This window comes from Azolla caroliniana, unplaced genomic scaffold, assembly GCF_043228905.1.
Source record: "Azolla caroliniana isolate FFs.n. ecotype wild unplaced genomic scaffold, voAzoCaro1.0.p SCAF_14, whole genome shotgun sequence".
Classification (NCBI taxonomy): domain Eukaryota; kingdom Viridiplantae; phylum Streptophyta; class Polypodiopsida; order Salviniales; family Salviniaceae; genus Azolla; species Azolla caroliniana.
Window position 1 is genome coordinate 4,692,427 of NW_028230449.1, and position 18,350 is coordinate 4,710,776.

Consider the following 18,350-nt stretch of genomic DNA (forward strand, 5'->3'; position numbering starts at 1 on the left):
CGATGCTGCAACATGGGAGGTGATGCACATGAAGATGACGGCGTACATCCAGTGCCTCGTCAACATGAGCCTATACAAGAACTTCAATGAAGAAAGTAAGGCTCATGAACTCTAGGAGAAGATCGGCATCATGTTCCAGAACAAAAATGCCGTTAATCGGGTTTTGGTATTCCAAAAGTTAGTGAGGCTTTGGTACCAAGACAACTCCAGTATGGCAGAGCACATGAATGCCTTCCAGGGGCTAATACACCAAGCCACCTCGTGGAAGTACCTCTCGCAGATGAGGTACTCACATTGCTCCTGCTCGATTCCCTCATGGATAGTTGGGAGATGTTAGGTGTCATGTTGGGCAACGTCAGGCCAGAAGGAAAGCAGTTGTCCTTAACAAGGGTAAAATCAAGCTTACCGAAAGGACTGAGAGTCCAGAACCGATCCGAAAGCCTTGGTCACGGAAGATGACCAAAACCGGGGAAGAGGCCGGTATCGGAGTCCCCAAAACCGGGACAAATCAAGGACGAGGTTGAAGTCAAGGGGGAGGCCTACTTGCTTCTACTGTGGGAAGCTAGAGCACTTCCAGAAGAACTATTAGCATTTCCAGAAAGAGAAAGGGGCTGACACCACCGATCCGAAGAAGAGTTCAAACCAGAGAGGTCCAGATCGGAAAGGAACGTTGGCGATCATGACAAGTGAAGAAGAACTGATGCTCATTATCGAGGAGAATGAGTTAAATCTTGTCGGTGATGAGACAACGTGGGTTGTCGATTCCGGAGCGTCGTTCCACCTAACACCGGACCAGAGGTGGTTCTCATCCTACACAGTCGGAGATCACAGTTGTATCCGGATGGGGAATGAAGGTACATGCCGAATTGTCGGCATAGGAGATGTGTTGTTGACGACATCAACCGAATGCAAATTGCTGCTGACAGATGTCCGACACGTTCCGGAGGTTCGGTTGAACCTGATATCAGCCAATCGGTTAGATGATGAAGGCTACACGAGTAGAATCCAGAACAGAGCCATGAAGTTCAGCAAAGGAAGCTTGATCGTGGCTAGAGCCCGGAAGATCAACCCGATGTACCTCAACACGATATGCCGGGAAGAAGTGAACGTAGCATCCGACACTGCCAGTGAGTTGTGACACAAGAGGTTGTGCCATATGTGCCAGAAGGGGATGCGGAGACTTGCCGAAGACAACCTCATTCCAGAGGTGAAAGACGTGCATCTTGTGAAGTGCACCGATTGCTTGGCCGACAAGCAAAACCGAACCTCCTTCTGGTCAAGACCACCAATGAGACGAAATGCACCATTGCAGCTGGTGCATACCGATGTGTGTCAAGTCGACATGAAGTCACATGCCGGATCGCAGTACTTCGTGACGTTCATAGATGACCACAACCGGCAGTTGTGGGTCTCACCATTGAAGACAAAGGATTAGGTGTTGTTTGTCTTCAAGGAGCTCCACGCGAGAGTGGAAAGAGAAACCGGCCGGAAGCTGAAGGCGGTTTGAGCAAATAATGGAGGTGAATACCAGAGGCAGTTCGAGGAGTACTGTCGGTCGAAGGGCTCGAATTTACCGTTCCTAACACGCCGGAATTGAACGGGCTGGCTGAACGGATGAACCAGACCATAATGGAGAGAGTTTGAAGCATGCTATCACATGCCAAGCTACCCAAGACGTTTTGGGCTGAGGCGTTGATGACAACGACCTACGTGATAAACAGATCACCCTCAACACCCTTGGATGGAGACACACCATAGAGAGTATGGACCAGTAAAGACGTGTCTTACCGGCATCTGAAGGTGTTCGGGTGTCTCACTTATGTGCATGTTGCGAAGGCCAAGAGAGCAAAGTTGGATCCGAAATCCCGGCCCTACATATTCCTTGGATACGACGATGATGAGTTTGGTTATCAAGTGTGGGATCTGGTCGACAAGAAGTTGGGATATAGTCTTCATGGAAGATAAGACCATTGCTGACTGGGAGTCGGAGAAAAAGATAATGAATTCCGGGTCGACAGGCAAAGATCAGCTGAAGGAGCTGAGGACCCATCTGGTCGAAAGCCGGATGAGACTCGAAGAACCAACCGGATTCAGAGCAGAAACCCAACCGAACGGAGAAGAAGAAGAGGAAACTGAAACCGGAACTGGACAAGACCCCGAAACAGATTCGGATGAGGAACAAATGGAAGAACCGGTTGCCATAAACCAAGGACGAAGATATCCTCTTTGAGAGAGAACAGCCCCCCGGAGATTTCCGGATGCAGAGCACGTATTACTGACCGATCAGGGGGAGCCACAAAGCTTCGAAGAAGCAAAGAGAGACACCCACAGCCGCAAGTGGTTAAGGGCCATGCAAGACGAAATGGATTCCCTGCATGAGAACCACACATATGAATTGACGGAGCTGTCGAAAGGAAAGAGAGAACTCCAGAATAAGTGGGTGTACAAGCTGAAACCGGGAGACGTCAGAAATCCAGCAAAAGAAAGGTGTGGATTTCGATGAGATCTTTGCCCCGGTAGTAATGATGACATCCTTTCCAATGGTATTGGGCATAGCGGCAATCATGGACCTCAAGGTAAAGCAACTGGATGTCAAGACGACATTCCTACATGGCGACCTCGAAGAAGAGATCTACATGCATCAACCGGAAGGATTTGAGAAGAAAGGGAAGGAGCACCTAGTGTGCTAGCTGAAGAAGAGCCTATATGGTTAGAAGCAAGCTCCCCCAAAATGATACCGGAAGTTCGACTCCTTCATGATGGATCAAGGGTACCAGAATATGCAAGCCGGTCATTGTGTGTTTGTGAAGAAATTTGACAGAAGAGATTTCCTGATATTGCTCCTTTATGTGGATGATATGTTGATCGTCAGACGTAACCAAGTGAAGACACGGATGCTGAAGAAGGCTCTAAACCGGACCTTCTCAATGAAAGACTTTGGTCCAACAAGACAGATTTTGGGGATGCACATCATCCAGGACTGGTCGTAGAAGTTGTTGTGGTTGTCACAGGAAAAGTACGTGACAAAGGTGCTTCAAAGGTTCAACATGTCAGAAGCAAAAACCGGTTGGATCGACACTTCTGGAAAATTGTAAGTTTTCTAGAAAGCAGAGCCTGAAGACAAAGGCAGAGAAGTCGAATATGATGAAGATACCATATGCCTCTACAGTCGGAATCTCATTAAAACTTCATCTCATTTTCTGTTGCTATCCGGTTGAGCCAGTTCTGTCTAATGCTTCCGCACATTAACATTCACATGGTATCAGAGCGCGAGGGTTGACAACCTCTGCATCCAACATCTGCTTCCGTAGACAAACCCTAGAACCCGGTAACAACAAATAGAGAGAAGATATGGACAGAGGAATGGCGAGTTCATTTCCAACAGAGAAGCTCAACAGGAGCAATTATGCGTCCTAGTCATATAAAATGCACCAATACCTGCTGGGGCATGGATATTGGAGCTTCGTGGAAGGAACAAATGAAGTAGTACCGGAGCTGTCACACAAAGACTTCCCGGTATGGGAGCAAGGAGTGAGTCGGGTACTGTACTGTCTCGTGTCCAGTGTGCATGATCAAATGCTCAGCTACATCAAGGATGCAAAGATGCCGAAGGACACCTGGGAAAATCTACGGAAGATTTTCGCCGCAAGTACCACAACTCGTAAGTTGCAGCTCCGGCAAGAGCTGAACAACATCCGGCAAAGAGACATGTCAGTTACGGACTACAACACCAAGATAAAGGAGATTTGCGATGCACTTGGGTCCATCAACGTGATGGAGGACGAAGACGAGATGGTACAAATCTGCCTCGGTGGTCTAGCGCAAAGGTATGGGCCAATCCGAACAACGATCTGCACCCGAGAGAAACCACCGTCCTTCTTCGACTTCCAATCGATGTTGATGGTCAAAGAAAACCACGCGAGTGGGTCAAGGACCACTCAATCGGACGGCCGGATGTTGTACACGGAGACAGATCGGACCCATGGACAAGGTGGACAAGGTGGACAAGGTGGCTCGGCACGCAATGGAGGCGACCGACAAGAGCAGGACCAGAGGCACAAGGGATGTGCTGACAGCAGTTCCGGAACCTCCACAAGTAGGGGGAGTCAAAGCGGCACTGGGAACTGGCAAGGAAAGGCTAACACGGAATGTTGGCCCTTTTTGCCGGCAAGGGCCACTGGGAAAGCGAGTTCTGGAAGAAGCGCGCCAATTCCGAAAAATCCGGATCCGACAAAACCGGTCGGGAGAACCGGCAAAGCTCGCACTATGCGAAAGGATCGGAAGGATCCGGAACTGGGAAAACCAGTAAAGGGCCAGCCTTCGTGTTGAAGCACAAGGCTAACTCGATGAAGAAGACTACTTTTGGATCGGAGGAAGTATGGTGCGTTGATTCCGGAGCGTCCAACCACATGACGAGCCATGAAGAGTGGTTGTCCTTTTTGGAGAAACCGGAACAACCGGGGATTGTTGAAACTGGAGACGACACCCCTCACCCGATTGTGCATGTCGGAGAAGTCCCTTTAAGCCATGTTGGAAAAAAGGGGAAGCTGATGAACGTACTACACGTTCCGACAATCACAAAGAACTTGGTCTCAGTTGGACAAATCGTCGACCAGGGGATGCAGGTGCGGTTTACACACCTAGGGTGCTTCATCAAGGAAGAGGGCCGGATAATTGCGCAAGGGCGCAGAGACGGGAGGATGTTCATCCTTAATACTAATAATGTCAACACCGCTATGTTTGCGAAAGGGCAGAAGGTCGAATCGGACATCGACCTGTGGCACAAGCAAATCGGCCACGTCAATTATCGGAGGCGTCAAGACCTGCAATCGAAACAAGTCTTTTTCGGTTTGCTGAAATTTAGCGGCCAGAAGGCCGAAATTTGTGAAGCCTGCCAACTCGGGAAGCAACACCGGCTTCCATTCCCACAGATCCAAACCGGAGCCATAACCAACTCGATTTAATCCATTCGGATGTATGGGCACCAACACAAAACGTTAGTCTTGGCGGGAATCGGTATTTCGTCTCCTTCATCGATGACTAAAGCTAGCACATGTGGATCTACCTCATCGAGAGGAAGAGCGAAGTCTTCGAGTGTTTCCAGAACCTTCAAAACTTGGTTGAACGGGAAACGGAGAGGAAGATCAAGTGCCTGCGGTCGAATGGCGGGAAAGAATACTTTTCCAGCCAATTCAACAGTTCAAATAGGAATTTGTACGTTCAAACCGTGCGTGTTATCTGCAGCAAAACGGAATTTAGAGAGAATTTAGTTGCAGGTACACACCAGAGCAAAACGGTGTGGCCGAAAGGAAGAACTAGTCGATTGTCGATGCGGCAAGGGAAATGCTGGAGGAGAAGATCATTCCCCACTTCTACTGGGCTGAGGCGGTCCAGACGGCCGTCTACATCCAAAACCGGATCGGTGACAAGGTGTCAGCACATGAGCTGTATTTCGGGCGAAAGCCGAATTTGAGACACCTTCGGATATTCGGTAGCATAGCATTTGTGCATGTACCGGATGAGAAACGGAGGAAGCTGGATCCGAAGTCGGAGAAGTGCATTCTAGTCGATTACTCGCATGAGCAAAAGGGGTATAAGTGCTTTAACCGCCGGACTAAGCAGGTCCGAGTAAGCCAAGATGTCAAGTTTGATGAGACGGCATCATGGTACTCCTTACCGACTCCAACTCTCGACGAAGACCCGATTCCGAAAGATGAGGCTAGTGAGCCCGAGGAGGTCCAGGTAGAAGATGAAGACTTCGGCACTCTAGAAGAGAGTCCGATCTCAGTCCGGCTAAGTGGACCGAATGAGCGGCTGAGTCGAGATGACTAGTCGGATGAGGAACCAACGAGTAGTGGAGACTCTACCGTGCTCTCCCCGCGCAAGGAACCGAGGAGACGGTTCATGCGCAAAGAGAAGGGGAAGAAGAAGATGTTGGAATACGAAACCGGCAACTTTGAGTCGGATCGGAGCAAATCTGACTCCGGAGAGGATGAAGGCGGATCTTCGGGAACGAAGTCCGACCTGGCCAAGAAGGGCCCCAAACCGGGTAATACCAAGTTACGCCAGTCTTCCCACCTGAAGAACCTTGTTATGCGTTCATGACTAAGGTGGCGGAAGTGTGTGAGCCGAAGAGCTACGCAGAAGCGGCAAAGGACACAAATTGGTGTGCCGCTATGGAGGAAGAAATGCAGGCACTAGATGCCAACGACACATGGGACCTCGTTGACCCTCCCCGACACTGTAAACCGATCAGTTGCAAATGGGTGTACAAGGTAAAGTACAATGATGACGGTTTGGTTCACCGGTACAAGGCCCGGTTAGTGGCGAAGGGATACGCACAGACTCAGGGAATCGATTACGATGAGACCTTCGTCCCGGTAGCGAAGATGATGACAGTTCGTGTGGTACTGGCGGTTGATTTGGCAAGGGGGTGGCATCTTCACCAGATGGACATGAAGAATGCGTTTCTTCAAGGTGACCTTGAAGAACGGGTCTATATGATCCAACCTCCCGGTTTTCAGTCAGAGATGAACAAGTCGGCGGTGTGCCGGCTTAAGAAGTCGCTTTACGATCTGAAACAAGCCCCCTAAGCTTGGAATGCGAAGATCACGCACCGGTTGCATAAGATGGGGTTTGTGACCTCAAAATCCGACTCGTCGTTGTTCATCCGGCAAGGTCTGGACGGTCCGGTTTGCATCCTACTTTATGTTGATGATTTAGTCATCACCAGACCGGACTCAATGAAATCAGCCGAGTAAAGTCCCAACTGTCGGACGCATTTGAAATGAAGGACCTGGGTGACCTTCATTATTTTCTTGGGATCGAGGTGATCCGAACACCCGATGGCATATTGCTCTCACAACGACACTATGTGTTGAATATGTTGTACAAGTTCGGTATGATGGAGTGTCGACCTATCTCCACACCCTTGGACCGGAACCAGAAGCTTTGTCCCAACTCCGGACCAGCCTGCGATGAGAAACGATTCCGAAAAATCATCGGAAGCCTGATATACTTGACAATCACTCGACTCGACCTCAGTTACCCGGTTAGAGTGATCAACAAGTTCATGCAGAAGCTGACCCTCGAGCACCTTCAGTGCACACACCGAATACTCCGGTATGTGAGCGGCAGGAAGGACCAGGGACTGTTATACTGATGTGGTATAGCTGGGAAGCTATTCGGATATACTGATGCCAACTAGGTTGGTGATGCATCGGATCGTCGATCCACCTCCGGCTACATGTTTTCTCTGGGTAGCGCGGCTATTGCGTGGAGCAGCAAAAACCAGCCAACAGTGGCTCTGTCGAGCACTAAGGCTGAATACCGGGGCACTATCGATGCCACCTGTGAAGCCATCTGGCTTCGGCGACTGTTGCGAGACCTACGGATTGAGGTACCGACCCCGATCCTGATCTACTGTGACAACATGAGCAGCATTCAGCTCGCCAAGAACCCCGTGTTCCATGCTCGGACAAAGCACATGGAATTCCACTATCACTTTGTGCGTAAGCGGGTTTTGAGTAGTGAAGTAGAACTTTGGTATGTTTAGACGGATTGGCAAATTGCCAATATCTTCACCAAACCGCTCGGATCGGACAAGTTGCAGCACTTCACCGAAATGCTTGGTGTTCAGCATCTCGACGTGTCGCACTTGCACTTGAGGGGGAGAAAAGGAATGGGAACGGATGGCACCGGACAAGGAGCTGGAGAGGAAGAAAGAACCAACAAAGGGGGAGACAAGAGGAAAAAGGAAGCCGAGCCGACCAGAAGAAAATGGCCAAGACCCGAACATGGTCCGGTGTGGTGAAGGGCCTAAAACTGGAAGACGAGTTGGAGAACACCGACTCAGACAAGAGTTGGAACGAATCGAAGGAAATTGATTCGTTTCAAGATTCGGAGAAGCCGGATCAACTAAAGGCCAAGTGGACACGGACGCGGCGGAAGTCGACGCCAACACGAAGGAACCGACGGGTCGACAAGCGCCAGAGTCACAGCAACGAGGGAGTTGAAATGGGCCTGTTGAGCAGACAAGCCGATGCGAGCGAGGCGGAGCAATGCCAGAAGGAGCCGAGTAGAAGAACCGGCTGCCGCAGACACTAACACCACGATCCGACCTCAAGTTAAGCTTGAGGGGGAGTGTTGAGCAAGCAAGCTGAACCGGATCTGGATTGGCTGAATAAGCCTAAGCCGGATCGGCATCCAGAAGGATGAGCTTATCGGTATCCGGATGGTATCCGGAAACAACCGATTGGATCGAGGAGCCAGATTGGAGAGCTGGATTTGAGCGGGAACTGGAAGCCTAGTAGTAGCCTAGACTACTAGGTAATCATTGTCTCGTAGTTAGTGTCAGTCGCACGTGTGAGCATTGAAGTACCTGTCAATACTTCTGTCAGTCCTTTATGGACTTGTATAAATAGTGTTGTTTAGCACGTTGTATGTACAGAGTTTTAGAGTTAATTTTTGAATATAGTTTTATGTTCTACTCTCTCTTTCTCCTTTGTGTTTGAAGCTTTTCCATTAAATCTTCATCTCATTTTCTATTGCTATCCAGCTGAGCCGGTTCTGTCTGACGCTTCCGCACATTAACATTCACAACTATCAACAACGGAAGCGGAGTACATGGCACTTGTGGAAGCCGGCAAGGAAGTAATCTAGATGAAGGACTTCATCGGAGAGCTAGTGATCCAACAGGAAGAATACCGGCTCTACTGCGACAGTCAGAGTGCCATCCACCTTGCGAAGAATACGGCCTACCATTCCCGGACCAAGCACATGCAAAGGAGATATCACTGGTTCCGAGAGAAGGTAGAAGATCAAGACTTCGTGCTGACGAAGATCCGCACAAAGGAGAACGGATCCGATATGCTGACCAAGGTGCTTTCAACCAACACGTTGGACGTGTGTCGAAGACGGATCAGATTAACAAGAAATCCCATGCCGGAGTGAAGGGGGAGTTTGTTGGGAATTCGGTACTCCGGATGAGAGCCGGAGGAGCCGGATCGGATGAGCCGGATTCGGAAGGGTTCCGTATAAGATTTGGAAACCGGAACCAGTGAATCCGGATGGATCTAGTGCAAACTGATTTATAAATAGCCCACTAAGTCATATAAGTATAAATATGACTTAGGGTAATCACTTTATAGTGATCACGATATAGAGTTGTTGTTGTACACAGACCAAGAGATAGAGAGAGACATAGAATGAGTTTTGAGCTGTTGAACGTAGTCCTGAACAAAACAATATCGTATGTCTGTGCTTTGAGGTGTTGTGATGGACTGGATTTTGTGACAATGCGAAGGCGCCTTGATTGTCCTTGTAGACAACTTGGATGAAGTCATCCAACTTCTTATACGGGGGTCCTTGTTTCAGGCTGTATAGACTCTTCTTGAGTCTACGGACTAGATGTTCTTGGTCAGATACTATGAAGCCTTTCGGCAGCTCCATATAAATCTCCTCCTCTAGGTCACCATGGAGGGATGGCCACGCATAAAGCGTAGGGTTGTCATTTTCACCACTGATGAAATTTTCTTATTTTGCTAAATGGAATTCATCTCTTACTCCATTGCCAGATGCAATGTGGCTGAATCAACTGATGTCGATGCTTCTTCATATGATGTCAATTCGCCGGCGTCTGTGAAGAAGATTCCAAGAGAGTACCTCTCCAGAGGCTATGATAGTCTTTCTAGGCTTCTTTCTTGGTATGACTGGGCTAGCTGGATCGGGTGTTTGAGTCAGATGGTCCAAAGCAGAAACATTCGGTTGTGCCAACATAGCTTGACCCGATTCGGCTAACCATGAAGTCGATCTCTTGTTATGAGTTGGGTTATCATGAAGGGCCAATACTTCTAAGAAAGCTACCCTTTGGACTTCAATATGCCTATCGGCTGTCTTGTGCATGACTGACTGTTGAAGACAACGTCCGAACGTCAGACTATCTGTTTGTTCTCTCAATCCCAGAGTTGGTATCCAATTTCACCGTCTCATCCATAGCCAAGGAAAATGCATTTCTTGAACCTCAGTTTGAGCTTTCCGTGATCATCTTTCGGCATGAAGGCATATGTCTCGCATCCAAAAATCTCAGCTTGCCATAATTCGGCTTCTTGTCAGTCCATTATTCCTAAGGTATTTGAAGTCTTGGAGGCTTGCTCAACGACATATTAATTATGTGTACTGCCGTAAATAGGGCCTCTGCGTAGAAGCCATCTGACGGTCCAAAGTGTTGGAGCATAGCAGCAATTCGTTCTTCACTTGTCCGAATCATTCGTTCGACAATTCCATTCTTCACTTGTCCGAATCATTCGTTCGGCAATTCCATTCTTCTCCAGACTATATGGTGATGTATATTTACGTCGAATGTTGCGCTGCTGGCAAAATCTGACAAATTCCTCTTATTTGAATTCTCCTCTGGTGTCAAACCATAAGCTTTTCAGCTTCAAGCCGAACTAGTTCTCCATCATGGCAAGCCATTCAGAAAAGATTGAGAACACCCGATCTTTGGTTCTAGCCGGGTATGCCCACACCTTATGAGTCAAATCATCAATGAAGCTGATGTAGTAGGAAGCGTCGCCAAGGGACTGATGTGGCATGGGGCCATAGATGTCCGAATGGACCAAATTGAGTGGACTCGATTCTCTTGGTGCTATAGTCGAGTGAGAGGTTGCAGCTTGTTTGCCGTATTGGCAATGCTCAAAACATTGGTGGTCCACAAAGGAGAGTTTGGAGATGTATCCGGCTTTGGATAAATGCATTATGTCGACCTTGTTGACGTGTCCGAGTCGATCATGCCAAAGTGATGACACAGGAATATCAACTAGAAACAAGTCACCCTCTTCGAGTGTGACATATAGCCTAAGAATGCTCTTTCGGACCTTGAGCAAGCAGGAGGTTCCCCCTATGAAGTATCCACCTGTCAAGAATAGTACTGAGACAGAGAAGAAATTAGTACTAAGAGAGGAATATTAGTACTAAGAGGAATAGAGGGTGTAGAACACTTGAGAGAAGGAGACAGATAGACAGACAGTGTGAGAGATCGAGGGGGAGAAAATGATGATGACAGTGATATATTATGTTAAAAGAATATACAATGAAGGCTAGGAGGCTTAAGACTAGCGTTGAACCGATTTGGTTCGAAATAATGCCTTGTGCCTCCTTTTATAGTGTTCTCAAGAGTAATCCTGAAGCTTCTAGAATGTTCTAGAGAAATCTGGAATATACATTAATTTTCTATAGTAAAACTTAAAATAATATCCTACATATTACAATAGATAGTGTAATGGTCAAGAGCTCGACCCATGTAACATAAGGTCATGGGTTCGAGTCTTGCCATATCATGATACTATCCCCGCTTTAAAATGACGAGTGTTACGAGTCAGTTTGGATTCAGGACCCGGTTTATCTGGATATTGACGATGGAAGTCTTCAAAAAGAGCATGAGAATTGGTCACATTCTCTATTGGTTCCCAAGTATGCTCGCTAGGACTATATCCTAGCCAATCGACTAAATAGTAGAGCATGTTGCGAACAATCTTGGAATCGAGGATGGCAGCAACCTCGTACTCAGGTCCATCTTCAAGTCCAATCGGGGGTGGAGGTTGTGGAATACGTCCTGGGATGGTGTTGTCTTGATAGGATAGGGTTTGAGGAGAGAATTATGAAACACCGGATGTATGCGAAGTTGCAGGGGTAGATCGAGACGAAAAGCGACATCATTAATCTTCCGATAATACGGAAAGGACCTAATCACCGATAATCCAACTTCTCACATGGGCGAGTAGTCTTGATGTGTCGTCGTAGTAGCCATACCCGATCTCCAATGTTAAAACTGGATGAAAGCCAATGAAGATCCATGTAAACCTTGTGTGTTTGTTGAGCTTGTTGTAGATGAGTAGATAAATCTACTTGTATCTTGCGTAACCGCTCCAAATGATCCTCTGCGCAAGGATTTGTGGGTAACTCTAGGGTTTCAAATACACACCACCGGGGGTGACAACCCGTATAAGCATAAAATGGCGTAACTTTAGTCGATGAGTGGAGCGAGTTATTATAGGCAAATTCGGCGAAGTGGAGAATATCTGCCCGATCATCCTGATGATAGCTTAGAAAGCACCGAAGATACTGCTCTAGCATTTGATTTATTCATTCTGCCCTGTCGTCGGTTTGCGGGTGGTACCCAGAGGAGAGGTTACAAGTTACCTTGAGCATTTTAAAAAGGTGCTTATAGAATTTTGAGACGAACTAGGGTCCACGGTCACTGATGATATTATCAAGAAGGCCATGATGCCGACATACTTCACGCATGACAATTTCGGCAGTTTCTTCACTGGAGATTTCCTTAGTACATGGCAGGCAATGAGCCATCTTCGTATATCGATCTACTACTATTAAAATCGCATTGACTCCCTTAGAGACTGGAAGATCTGTGATGAAATCTAGAGCAATGGATTGTCATGGCTTGCTTGGAATTGGTAATGGTTCTAATAAACCATATGGATGATGTCTTGGCATTTTTGCTCTGCAACATGTATCACAAGTCCGGACAAAATCTTCAACAAATTGTTGCATATAGGGCCACTAGAATGATCGTTGTACTAAATCTAATGTCTTAGTACTACCAAAATGCCCAGTTGTATATGTGTCATGACAGTTTTGGACTACTCGAAGATGGCAAGAACCATTAGGAACATACAAGAGTTTCTTAAAGAATAGTAATCCATCATGACATTCAAATTGTCGATAGTCCGTACCTGGTTGTTGCGATTGTGAACAAGATGCTCGAGAGGGATCAATTTGTGCTAGAATGGCTTGGGTGAAAGAATCTTTCTTCAAGTCCTCATGTATGGTATCGATAACATGGAAATCCAAGGGCATGCCGAAGACCTGTGTTGCTTGCAGTCATGCTGGTCCCAAGACTACTTGCTTTTGGTTATCAAAAGTTGGCTCGCCGGGACGTGGTGCTAGATACGAACATCGCGATAATGCATCTGCCTTCCTTTGGTGCTTCCCCGGACGATATGTAATTTTGAAGTCGAAACACGTGAGGAATTGGGCCCACCGAGCTTGACGTCGATTTAACACACGAGCACTCTGAAAGTAGGAAAGGTTTTTGTGATCACTGAATACGGTGACTTGATGAGAGGATCCCTCCAGAAAATGCCTCCATTGTGTAAAAGAGTCCACTATTGCTAATAGCTCCTTATCATGAATTTCATAGTTGATTTCGGCGGCGTCAAACTTGCATGAGTGGAAAGCCACAGGATGTAGCTTTTCATCATTACCTTTGTTGTGACAGAATGCTACCCAATGCGAAATCCGACATGTCCGCTTCCATGATGAATGGTTTTTCTGGATCAACATGAGCTAGAATAGGAGCCGATGTAAATGCCTTCTTAAGATTCTCAAAAGCCATGTCCGCTTCTTCAAACCAAACGAACGATTGTCCCTTCTTAGTAAGTTGTGTGAGAGGCATGACAACTTTGAGTAATCATGTATAAACTTGCAGTAGAAATTGGCAAAGCCTAAAAAGCATTGCACATCTCGCAACGAACACGGAGTTTGTCACTCTACTAACGTTTTGACCTTAGCTGGATCCATGGAGATGCCTTTCAAGGAGATGACATAGCCCAGAAATTCCACTTGGTTGCACCCGAAACTACATTTTTCCAACTTTGCATAAAGACCATGTTTTCGAAGTCGTTTTAGTACTTACAGTACATGACAATCATGCTCTTCATGGGTCTTCAAATAAACTAGTAGATCATCCAAATAGATGATCAAACAAACATCCAAGAGATCTCGGAATATATCATTTGCCATGTGCTGGAAGACTGTTGGCGCATTTGTGAGGCCGAACGGCATGACCGTATACTCGAAGTGCCCATATCTGGTGCGAAACGCAGTCTTTCATTCATCTCCTGGTCAGATCCGTATGAGGTTATATGCTTCCCTGTAAGTCGATCTTCGTGAGGAACCTTGCACCATTGATCCGTTCTAAAATACTTGAGGTAAGGGGAAGTGCATACCTATTTCTGATGGTGACCTTATTCAAGCCACAGTAATCTACAACGAGACGAAGTGTTCCATCCTTTTTATTGACGAAGAAAATGGGTGCGCCGGTTGGAGATTTCGAATGCTGAATGAAACCATTTTCCAAATTCTCCTCTATATAGGCTCGAAGGACTTCTAGCTCGGTTGGTGACAAATTGTAGATCGGTCCCCATGGTGGCTCTTTTCCTGGTTGTAAATCGATGGGGCAATCATACGGTCGATGGTGAGGAAGCGTATTCACTTCTACTTTATCGAACACATCGGCATAATGATGATACTTCTTTGGAAATTCAACGGTGGAGTCCTTTTTAGTGGTGTCGGTGGGTTTTATTGATATTGCGAAGAGAAACATTTCTTCCTTGCGTTGTTCTTCCCGCAACTGATGTAGTGAAATGGTTGCAATCTTATGAGTAGATCCTCAGGCTTGTTGATACCGGATTTCTCTTGTTCTCCAATCTATGTCTGGGTTATGTAATTCGAACCATGGTAATCCTAAAACAATGGGCTGTTCTAGGATACTAATTATATTAAATGATACTATACATGCTAGATTATCTAAAACAATATTAACGGGCTCTAACTCTTCTATGATATTTCCGGAAGCAATGGGACGACCATCAATGACTACTACAGAGGCTGGACACGGGATTTTTCTGAGAGATATTTGATGAGCTTGGGTAAAATTCCTATCCATGACGCAAGAATTAGCTCGGAAATCTAGAAGTCCTAAGACATGTACTGGAGAGGTACTTTTAGTACTAACTGTTACTTGGGCTACGAACACATTGTTAACTTGCTTAGAGGGAATGGAACCACTAATGGGTTGCACAGATCTAGGGTTGTCCAACCAAACGGCTCCTATTTTGGCCGGACTTAGTCGTTTAACTCTTCTTCTAACTGACTAAGGACATCAAATTTGTTCGCTAGATTTGGGCTATTAGTACTATTAGGACTATCAGATATTCCTACTAAAATAGACTCGGGTTTAGGACAATTAGAACTAGCAACTATTTGGTTTATCTGTCTTCTTGGCCTATGGGGACAATTTACTGCAATATGCCCTGGTCCACCGCAATAAAGACATAGTTGATTTGCTCGACGTTGTTGCTTTTCTTCTTCCGATAATGGTCCGCGACGACATGTAGTGTCAATCTCCATCGGAGTCGCAGTATTCACTGGAGACGCATTATATGACTCCCTCGGAAAAGATTTCACTACCACTGAGGCGTAGGTGGGCTCTGATCTTGCCCTCGACATCTGGAATTGTCCTTCCGAACGTCGTTCGAAAAGGCGATTGTCGCATCTCACCGCTCGATTGATTACTTCTGTTAATGACTTTGGTTCTTCAGAGAAGGTCAAGAGTAAGTCCTTGACATCATTCCGTAAACCATAACGAAATTGCTCCATCAATGCTTGATCATCCCAAGGGATATCGGTGTTGTAGGTTTTAGGGTTAGGGTTAATGGTAATGATGATTGGTGATGGAGATGGTGTGTTTGATGAGGATGATGAGCATTATGGGATTGATGGTGAGAGAGACGACAAGCATTGAGAAGCATTGTGGGGTGGGGGGTGGTGCCTAGAATGGCTCCACCCCCCTCCCAAGGGGGTTCAACGTTAAGGGGGAGGGAAGAGAGAGAGAAATGACAAGAGAGAGATTGAGAGAGAAAATGATCATTGTATTCATTCATTCCCCATAAAGGGTTAAATAGGTACAAAATGGTAGATATACAAGGGTGCAAGCCCCTTGGGCATTCACACCTAGTCACTCACTCACACCTCTTTGTATCCACCACACTCACACTTACATTCACACTCATAATCGTATAAGATTACACATACATTACATCTTTCACCCTCACTTATCAATCACCCATACATCTCGTACGGTACCAATCGGCGGCGAGTAGGCGGAAATCTGCAGTGTATGTGGAGGCTGAACGATCACCTTAGCGTAATCGTCGGATTTTGTTGATTGTTTTCCTTATGCTATCAGTATCTCCAAAACAGGCTTTAAACTCACTTATACATTCTTCACAATTGTTTAGTAATGGAGATTCCTTTTTTAACAACGGAGCGAACCATGCCAATGCTGAGCCACTAAGTAGAATGCCTACTGGTCCCACTCATGATGCATCGGTAGGATATCGTGAAGGATGCATTTGAATCACTAAACATACCCGATTCAAAAAACCTCTAAACTGTGATTGGGTCCCATCAAATTTTGCAGGAAGACCGATCTTGGGTTCTTTGTGAATCCCTTGAGTGATTGATCCTTGTTGTTGTAGTGATACAATAGTCGCTTCAAGTTGTTGTACCCGTAACGTCAGCTCCCCGTGTTGTTGTTTTTCTAGCACTATGTGTTGAAGATCCCCCAACAAACGGTGATTTTCTTGTTCTAGTGCTACAAATTTCTCTTTTAAGCACTGGAGCTCCGAGAAAACATATTGGTAATCCTGAGCGCTAACAGTTTCCATTTTACTAGGGAGGATAAGAGGATTAGTATGAAGGAAAAAAAGGGGTAAGAAGATGAGGGAAACCTGAAAGAAGACCGGAAAAAAGGGGATATGTCAGAAGATAAAAGGAAGAGGGGGAAAGGAGGAGATGGAAGGAGGAAAATCGGTTCAAACTATCAGGAATAGTACTGAGACAGAGAAGAAATTAGTACTAAGAGAGGAATATTAGTACTAAGAGGAATAGAGGGTGTAGAACACTCGAGAGAAGGGGAGAGAGAGAGAGAGAGAGAGAGAGAGAGAGTGTGTGTGTGTGTGTGAGTGAGTGAGAGATCAAGGGAGAGAAAATGATGATGATAGCGATATATTATGTGAGAAGAATATACAAGGAAGGCTAGGAGGCTTAAGATTGGCGTTGAACCGATTTGGTTCGAAATAATTCCTTGTGCCTCATTATATAGTGTTCTCAGGAGTAATCCTGAAGCTTCTAGAATGTTCCAGAGAAATCTGGAATATACTTAATTTTCTATAGTAAAACTTAAATAAAAATAATACGTACTTGCATAACCATTTTCAGGGTCTGCAGCAATTATTCCAATCAAGATATAGCCAATTTGACTTATAGAAGAGTATGCTAGCATACGTTTCATGCTTGTTTGAGTAACAGCAATTAAATTTCCAAAAATCATGCTAAGAGTAGCTAGTATTCCCAAACCGACCTACGTATTACAATAGATAGTGTAATGGTCAAGAGCTCGACCCATATAACATAAGGTCATGGGTTCGAGTCTTGCCATATCATTACACTACCCTCCTAATGAGAAGTCATCACAGATGTCATCTTCATCAAGTTGTCCGACTAAGATCAGTGGTCTTGAGAGCTCAAGAATGTGATAGACATTATGTAGTACCTAGTGTAGAGCCACCCGGAAGGTTCAACTCTACAATGTTGATTCCAACTATAACACAATGTTGCGAATTTCCGATTCGGACTGAGTTGGAATGCCGAGCTGAATATTTCCAAAATTGTGATTGATGAGGGGCCATGTGGTAGGATGCACCCGAATCTAGGAGCCATGTGTTTGATTTCTCAATCGTAAGCAGAATTTCCGACTTGAATGAGTTCTCTATAAATAGGATGTTTGGATCATCCATCAATACTTCGACTGAAGAGCCGATATAGTTGACCTCCTTATATTGGCCACTCTTCTGATCAACTCGCTGAGTTTTATCATTTTTGTCTTTGAGGGCGTAGTAGTTCACTTTAACATGTCCAAGCTTCTTGCAATAGTTGCACATCCAACTATCCCTCGCAACTTCGTGAATTTGTTGGCGGCCATGAAGAACTTTTTGCTCGGTTGTTTAGTCGGTCAGCCGAACCTTGTACTACAGAAGCATCCTTGGTTGTGTCGTGAATGAACAATCTCCTCCGAGCGTCTTCAGTCAAGATTGAGCTCTTCGATTCGGAATAACTTACGGCCATTCTAGATTCATTGCACATAGTGGTGACATAAATTTCCCAGAACTGAGGCAGACTACTCATCAGCACAAGAGCTTTCAGCTCATATGCTTGGGTGACTCCCTAAGACGATAATTAGGAACTCAAATTTTTATATTCAATGATGTGTGCCTGGACCGAGTCAGATTCTTTCATCCGAATATTGTAGAGGCGCTAGATCATATATATCTTTGTTGCGACGATCTTCTTTTCATAGGTGTTTGATAGTGTCTTCCAGAGTTGGAAGGTATTCGAACGGGATTGCACAATGAACTACACTGACCCCGACAAGTGCAACTTCTTACTCTTCTAGTTTTGTCCACTCACGCGGCTTTTACTCTTCTAGAGGG